The sequence below is a fragment of the Spinacia oleracea genome, chromosome 6 (genome assembly GCF_020520425.1).
Source record: "Spinacia oleracea cultivar Varoflay chromosome 6, BTI_SOV_V1, whole genome shotgun sequence".
Classification (NCBI taxonomy): domain Eukaryota; kingdom Viridiplantae; phylum Streptophyta; class Magnoliopsida; order Caryophyllales; family Amaranthaceae; genus Spinacia; species Spinacia oleracea.
Window position 1 is genome coordinate 150,326,745 of NC_079492.1, and position 8,914 is coordinate 150,335,658.

Below are 8,914 nucleotides of genomic sequence, written 5' to 3' on the forward strand. Positions count from 1 at the left end.
GATCTGATGTTATACAAATTAAATCTTTAACCCATTATAGTCATACATAATATTATACAACTTAAATCTTTAACCCATTAAACTTCACTTATGCAAAGTATCGAAGCTAGTGCTATATAGCACATTTTACAATGCAACCACTTTTCAGCTTTTGGGACTACCAATGCAAATGTCTGGCGGGAAAACTACGCTATTCAATATATAACGAAACTACTTTACATACAACCATGTTTGTCTACGATTATCTACGTAATTAACAACAAAACTATTAATTTGGTCTGAAAAATTCATAACGACGTGATAAACAACACACTAAATTACGCCTAATTAGTTCTACTTTTCCCGCCAGAAAACACATGTGCTCCAAATCCATATATGGTGCATTGGTGCATATATATACATAAGACATACAAAATGAAATAGCAATTCAACAACTACAAACAAACCACGAATACAATTTGTTGAACATTTAAGTACATCAAGAACTATTGTGGGAATGGCACCGGTGAATCGAAGAGGTAAGCTAACTCATGGCGTCACAAGTTCGTCAAGAATGAAGGAAATATCAAAAATTCGAGTATGTGGAAAAGGTAAGCTAACTCCTACTAAAACGGCGTTTTAATATTATTAGCGAGTTACACTTAAAATAGCCTAATATAACATGGATTTCGGACATGTTTGTTGTAGATGTACCATCTACACCCCGTTGGTGTAAGTACTTGGCGGTGGAACTTCAACAGGAGCAATTCAAAATTGATTGGAGGAGATTTATGCGGTTCATTATCAAGCGTTTAGGACCTTCTGAAACTTCCAAGATAGTAAGCGATCTACGATGCGCTCCTAATGTAAGTGAAGTATTTATGGAAGAACGTGACTATTACTTAGTTGAGAATTGGTCTTTTGAAAAAATTAAACCAAACCAGAAGGGAGATCGACTAATTGCGGTAGCAAAAGCGGATGATCGACTACTAAAGCGAGAACCTTTAGAAGAGGACGAATTTTTGCTCAAGGAAGGGAAACAGAAAAAGATAGTGTTCGTTGATTTAACACAAGAAGACTAGGGAATTTTGTTGTAGAAGTGGTTACATGCAACGTTTATCGTATGCACTTTCTTAAATATTACGTTGTACGGCTTGAAAAAGTTTTTATATTAAAATCAATGACGTCTTTGTTTATTTCGTATTGAAATATAATTTTTTTTTATATTCGTCGTATTGCTTTTGCTTTTGCTTTTGCATATACTATTTCGACATTTACGGGAATTGTGGGGAATACTTTGTAAATATCACCAGCAACCACACTTAGTTTACCGGAAACCAAAATCTCCTTTCTTCAAATTAATCTACACAACCAGATCTGAGTTCAATTTTTTTGGCAGATAATGAATAATCAAAGAGGACTGTCGCTATTAAGGTATGTTAATCGATTACCTTTATCTGGGTTTGTTTTTGTTTTTTAATTTGTTGAATATTTTGTAATTGAATCGTTTTATCGCAGAGAACCAATAACACAGACCGCCAAAATATGGCTTGTAGTTTGGCGTGAGGGGAAAATTGTTTTCCATCCACGCCGCCAATATAGAAAAGGGTCGTCAAAATTGTATATGATAGCAACGACCATATTAAACTTCAACTATCTGCATAATATAATTAGATCTATGGGATACTATGACTACAAGATCTGGTATGTCGCCGACATTAAAAAATTTCACAGCGAAGGGAGGTTACTTTCAAATTCAGAAGACTTTCAGGCAATGGTGGATTTGGGTCTGAAGAAAAGATTGGTTAACATCATTATCCAACACACTAACTATGCGGCAACTCATCCAACTGGGAAAAAAAAGAAAAATGTTACAAATCTAAGTCCAATTAAAAAGGTATGTTTATGCCGATTAAGGTATTTAGATTTTTAAAGTTTGTCTTATTATAGTAACTTAAATTCATTTTTGTTGTATAGCCGAATATCAATGCACAACAGCATACAGAGGCTAATGAAGGGGAACATAACGACTATGGTCAATGTTCGACAACGGTTAGTGACATTTTATGAGTTACATATGTAATATTATTTAAATATGATCGAAGTTTTTAGAAATAGGGATTGTATAATTAGAAATGTATGGATTTTTTTTTAATTAAAATGTTTATAGTTTTAAATAAATCACTAAATTCATGTACTGTATTGTTTTTTTTTTGGTCAGATTCCTGGAATGGGTTGTGGTATAAGTCAATTTGCACAAATGCTTGCAAAATTAACAGAACCACAAAAAAAATGGGTGGTGGAAATGGGTTTCGAGGAACTATTGTATATAAGGGTCAATCATATTGACGCAACATTTGGTTATTGGATCATGTCTAGGTTTGACCCGGACAACTTAGAGCTGAAGATACGGGACAATTACTACGTTAAAATAGACGAGGAAACAATTAGTTGGGTTTTAGGTTTAAATTCGGGGAAGCACCTTTTGCTACCAAATAATTCTTCAAAACTTGTAGATATTCACACAAAGAGGCAGTATAAACAAAACACATCTTATGGTGCGGTTACAGAATCTGAGGTTTATTCAAAAATAATCGACTGTCATATAGACAAGATTAGTTTCAAAAAACATTTCTTACTATATGCTTTAGGAACTCTCCTTTGTCCTACACAAAAATGTGGTTGGATAAGCCCGATACATATCACCGTCTTAGACAAAGCTTCAGAGGCAACAAAGTATAATTGGGCAGCATATGTGTTGGATTGGCTTGTCAAATACGGGGAAAAATTCAAAAATTCAATTCAGGGCTATGGTGGATGCACACTTCTACTGCTTGTAAGTTATAACAACATTAATAACAAACACTCGTTTGTTTATGAAAACCATAGGTATACATGTACCTAACAACAATTATTTCCCTTAAAAATAACAGATCATATATATCGATAGGCTAGCATCGTCCAGAGCTGATCTGAACATGGCACCCGACGCCTGCCGCGTACGAGTATGGGACCAACAGGACATTGACAGGACATTAAAAGCAGATCAAGGACCAAATGGTGATTACGGATTTGGACCCGTCATTGAAGAATTTGTGTATGGGAATATTTAATAATTGTCGTCGACTTTGTTTGCAAACAATTTTCAAGTATGTGTCCAAATAACTTTCCTATAGTTTTATTAATTTGTTGTATTCATTTTAGTTATCCTATCTCCCACGATTAGATTTTTTAATTTTTTATTATTTAACTAGGTTAGGTTTTCGTTGTATTGTTATTAGATTATTATTTTTTTATTCAAGTTACATTGCAACGGTAACAATCTGGACTTCTATATAATGACCGTTTCTGTGGGATATCTACTTACATTACGTGCCAAAAAAAAAAAAAAACAAAAATTAACATTTAGTAAGAATATATATGGCTATTGAGCAAGGAACACCCAATTCGGCAAATTCTTCGCGAGGCAGTTCTTGTAAGGCACAGCAAGTTCAATGTTACCATGGTTACAAGGCCAAGCTACAAACATGCAAACACACAAAAAACAAGGGCCAACAATTTTACTCTTGCCCGGTATGGAAGGTAATATAATCGATTCATTAGGTAGATTTAAATCACTTTTTCCCAACATTTTGGTTTTCAGAATGATGATCGGTTTTTTTACAGGATGATACTTGTGGTTTTTTCTTTTGGGAAAGTGAGGTAAACGGTAACATTCTAGATGAGCTACAAGATGAGAATCGTAATCTCAAGCAAGAAACTGTGCGCTTGAAATTCCAAGTTGAAAAGATATTTCTAGAAAATAAAATGCTGTTGGAAAAAGTTGCATATTTGGAGGCAAGGAATGAGGATATCATGCTACGCTTTTATGAATCAAAATCAAATGAAAAACTAAGTTTTAGAATGTGCGTTATTTTGACATTCTTTGTATTATTTTTTTCTCTAAATACTTGGAGAGTGTAACAGTAGATAATAAAGTAGGGGTTTCTTTGGACGCAATATATTTCTTTATTATTTTTTTGGTTACAGGTTTTTATTCTAGTTTTATTGTTAATTACCGAATAATGGAATGTATTGATTTAAATTATAAATTCGGTTCAAAAAAATAAAATAATAAAATACACATCATTTTTATAAGACATACAAATGTATAACATAATAGGGGAGGTATCATCATACATTATATAAAAACGTACAACACAATGATGGGGAGTCAAAATTGATCTACCACGTAAAATTAATTACTCAGTAACGTTTAGAACTACAAGGAGTGCTTAACTAGAAATTTGCATGACAATTGCCAATGGCTTTGCCTCACTGTCACAATGGTTACTAGCATTATCAATAGCTCTTTCATTCATCCACGCTGAGGTACAGGGTTCGAGCCTTGAGAACCTCTATTTTTCAATTTTTTTTTGGGCACCTTTTAAAACTGAATATTTACATTACGAAGGGTTTTACACTGCTCGAGTTGCCCTAATACACGAGCCATGCAGTGATAATTTAAGCCTCACAGCAAATGTAACTTAGTCCTATTAATCTTCTCAGCTAACAAAATATAAATAGGATACTGTGCTACCTTTTAATTTGGATATGTTTTTATGTTTTATAATATTTTTAAATAATATTTAATTTATTCATATGATCATTTAAATTCGATATTGGTAATTTAAGGCGTGTTTGTTAAACGCTCGTTTATTAAGGCACGTTTGGTAATACCTCGGCTAGGCTCGAGCTTGAACTTAAACAAGCTACTCGTGACCTAAGCTAAAACAACGGAAAAATGAAAGCTCATTTAAGCTCCGCTCGAGCTCGAGATCGGAAATTTCTCATCAAGCCTAATCCTAGGTCGAACACCGAAATACTCGGTTGAGCTCGGCTCGTTGACATAACATGCAAAAAGATCTGATAACTAAAATTGTTAATTTATGGTTATATATTATAAATTATATACTTATTTAAATCAATAAATTTTTCATTACCACTCTTTAAAATATGAGTTTTTTACGATAACTTACATTGTTATATCTATCTAATATTGTTAATGTCGTTATAAAACTAACATGCGAAATAAAACAATATTTATACCAACTTATCTGATTTTTTCTTTTACTAGTAAATAAACCAAATGAATTTTACACAATTGTGAAAAAATTTACCAAAATTGTTTACGAATTTTTTCAGAAAATACATAAAAATGAACCCACTTTTATTGCATTATTGCGCTGGCTTCCTCTAATTTATTACATGCACCACGCGTCTCACTTATATCAATAAAGCTGATTTACTTTTTCGTTTTTCAACGAAAGTAAATTTGTTCAAAATCATATACAACAAAACTGTAAATAGCAACAATTAATTGTTCACAGCTGGGGAATGCTCTAACATCTCAATACAACTTAACTCATTTGGCAGTGTGAAAATAAAATCCGGAAGTTCAAAAGTTTCTCGTATTACAATAACAATTCAAGCCTCACATTATAGTTTACATTGCCCTAAAACACTTACTTGGAAACACATTATAAATAGGATCTTCAAGTTCACTTGAAAAATCCTACTTCACCTTTCTTCCACCCAACACTCTCCAAAACCCTCAAGTTTCCACCAAAAACCACTCAACAATGGAGGAGATCAAGGTAATTAAACATTTTCTTTTTTTTAGTTACTCAAATGGGAGGTTGTAAGATCATGATTTCGATTTTTTTTAGTAATAGTCATTTTTTGGTAATTTTGGCAAGTTTTTTTCGTAACAAATTTACCACTAAACTTAGGGTTATTTTTGTTAATTTTACTTCAATTCTATTTAGGGTCAATTAGGCTTAATGAGTGTTAATTTTAGTTAAATTATATTGTTAATTTTGACTTGAAAATAATATTTTGTACAAAATTTAAGGTGAAAATATTAGTTACTTTCTATTCTTATTTTTGGTTTTGGTACATAATTTAGGTGAGAAGTTTTAATTATGTTTGTTAGTGTTATTATTCCGAAATTTTGAAAATTATGTTTTGGTCTTTATTTTGATTTTAATTTAGGTTGCGTAATGTTAGTTTTAGTTAAACAACAATTCCTAACTAAAATGTTCAATGTTGTAGGCGCATGATGTGTTTTATAACGAACTCATTTTAGCTCTTCATATTTTCCCGAATTTTTCGGCCCGTCAAGGGAAAATAATTCGAGCTATTTGCAAGGAATGGAAACGTATTTGGGACGACGACGATTACGGGGAGTCGTTGCGTAGGTTGTTCGCTGAGGAATAGGTTTTCGGCAATAGACTAATATGTAACATTTTGTTTATCGTTACTTATTAGTGTCTAATTTAAGTAGTAAAAACGGTACTTAATACTGTTTCGGAGGGGTTTAGGACTTTGGTATGACACTTTTGAATTTGTGTACGGTACTATGATGTAACATTTGTGTACGCAATTAGTATATAACAACGTACGACTGTGGACTAAAGGATATATATTATAAGTTGTTATTTTGATGTACTATTTGTTTAACAAGAAATTTTAATTATTGAATATTCTTATAACTTGCAATTATAGTTTATTAATGAAATGATTGATTTAAATTATAACTTCGGTTCAAAAAAATAAAATAATAAAATACAAAATAAATTTGGGCATCATTTTTATAAGACATACAAATGTATAACATAATAGGGGAGGTATCATCATACATTATATAAAAACGTACAACACAATGATGGGGAGTCAATATTGATATACAACGTAAAATTAATTACTCATTAACGTTTAGAACTACAAGGAGTGCTTAACTAGAAATTTGCATGACAATTGCCAATGGCTTTGCCTCACTGTCACAATGGTTACTAGCATTATCAATAACTCTTTCATTCATCCACGCTGAGGTACGGGGTTCGAGCCTTGAGAACCTCTATTTTTCAATTTTTTTTTTGGGCGCTTTTTAAAACAGATATTTACTTTGGAAACTCCGCAGTCATCTTCTCCGATTGGATCTTATCAAATCTGAAATGCAGAATTTTTTTTTCACAAATTAAACATTAATCAATTCGACAATATTGATTTCGTGCCCATAACAGCTCTTAATTCGAACAAAATAATCCAAAAACACGACGGAAATTGCAATCTACAGCGATATTAACATGGTATCGCATTTCATCACCTACCATTGACAGAGATGAGATGAAATGGAAAAAAAAAAAATCCTTCTAACTTTGGTATCATCGACAGAAAATAAAGGAAAAAAAAAACCTCAGCCATTTGAATTTCAAATTCAAAGTGAAGCTGAAATTTCAAATTGAAATTGGGGGATGATGTGGCGATGCTGAGGTGGATTGAACCAATATATGGCCAGGGTACACAGGGACCACTTACCCTCTGTGTATCCATAGCCTTAGCACATATACATTTAGCAAACTTAATGAAGTCAAATAATTATTGTTTAAATGTACAAAAAATGTCTTTCCAATTGATACACTCGCGTTAATTGTATTAAGTACTCCCTCCGTCCCGGAATACTCGATCCGGTGTAATATTCAGTGCAATATCAATTTTGTACTATTCATTATTATTAATTTTTAAAATTATTATTATTAAACATGTTACATTAGCTTGCAAAATGTTATAAATAATGCAATAGTTTGGGAAGATATTCAGTTAAATATTTTGTAGAAAAAAAATGATCAAAATCCGTACATGCACGGGATCTAAACTAGTATTCTTTTATATCACGGATGCATACCATTAAATTACAATGAATAAGCTGTTTATGAAATTGATTCACTAAACCATATGGAATTTAATACGGATCATATAAGTACTTCATAAGATATTTTTCGTTTCCAAACAATACGATCGTGAAACATTAGTATAGTTTTATATAATGTCATTTGTCACTCACTCTCACTCCATGCCTAAAAAATGATGGTAAATAATCAATTACGGAGTATATGAATGAGGTTCTTTTTAAAAGCAAGTCCAACCTATTTCAGGCAAGACTTACCATTTTTTGTTCATCCTCAATGTGAAGTATATATCTTAATCTAAGCAATACCAGCGTGGAACGTACTAGCAAGTCTATATTCGTTTGTAAGATTTAAAACATTTTGTTATTCACTTATTCGTGCGAACTATACTAATTGAGGTTGGCACGAGTGGTTAAGGGTTTCTTGCTTCTTAATCAAGGTCTCGGGTTCAATATTTGGGTATGGAAAAAATCTCAATTGGAAGGGATGTTGCCCATCGAGTTATCCATGCAAACTTACGCGGAAGATTAGTCTACTCGCCAAATGTTGTGAGAACTCCTCCTAATAAAAATAAAATAAAATTGTGCGGACTATAAAATATCTGCCTAAGTTTTAAAACATGTGGTTACTTATTCGAAGGTGATGCGCCAATATTTTTTATCTTAATTTGATTATATTAGAAGGTTAAGTTATGCTTTTAGCTCTTTTATTTGTACTCATGTTAGACGAGCGGAGAATACGGTGACACATTTTATAGCAAGATGGAACACCGATACTTCCATGGAACGAATTTGTATGAACTCTTTTCCCGAACGGATTCAAACCTTGGTGGAACTTGATTTAATGATTTTAATCTAATGAGCATGATCTTTCCCTCAAAAAAACTTATTCGAACGGAGTATAAAGTAATACGGAGTACCTTTTTTTAAACTTTTTCACTTTAGAGTTTAGATGTCCAAACTCGTACTTTATAAAAATGAAAGTAATGTAAACAAAATACTCAAAACCCAATAATATAATTGATTTTTTTCACTTTAGATGTCCATTCTTCTCTTTTTTACTCTGTATTTTCCATTTTATATGGAATCACTTTTCTCTAATAAACTCATCTCTTTCAAAAAAATAAATGTCAATCTAGCAGTTTTCTGAGGTTCAAATAAGCTTTTAAACTCTTCGAAAATGGAGGACGAAGATGACTCGGTTAA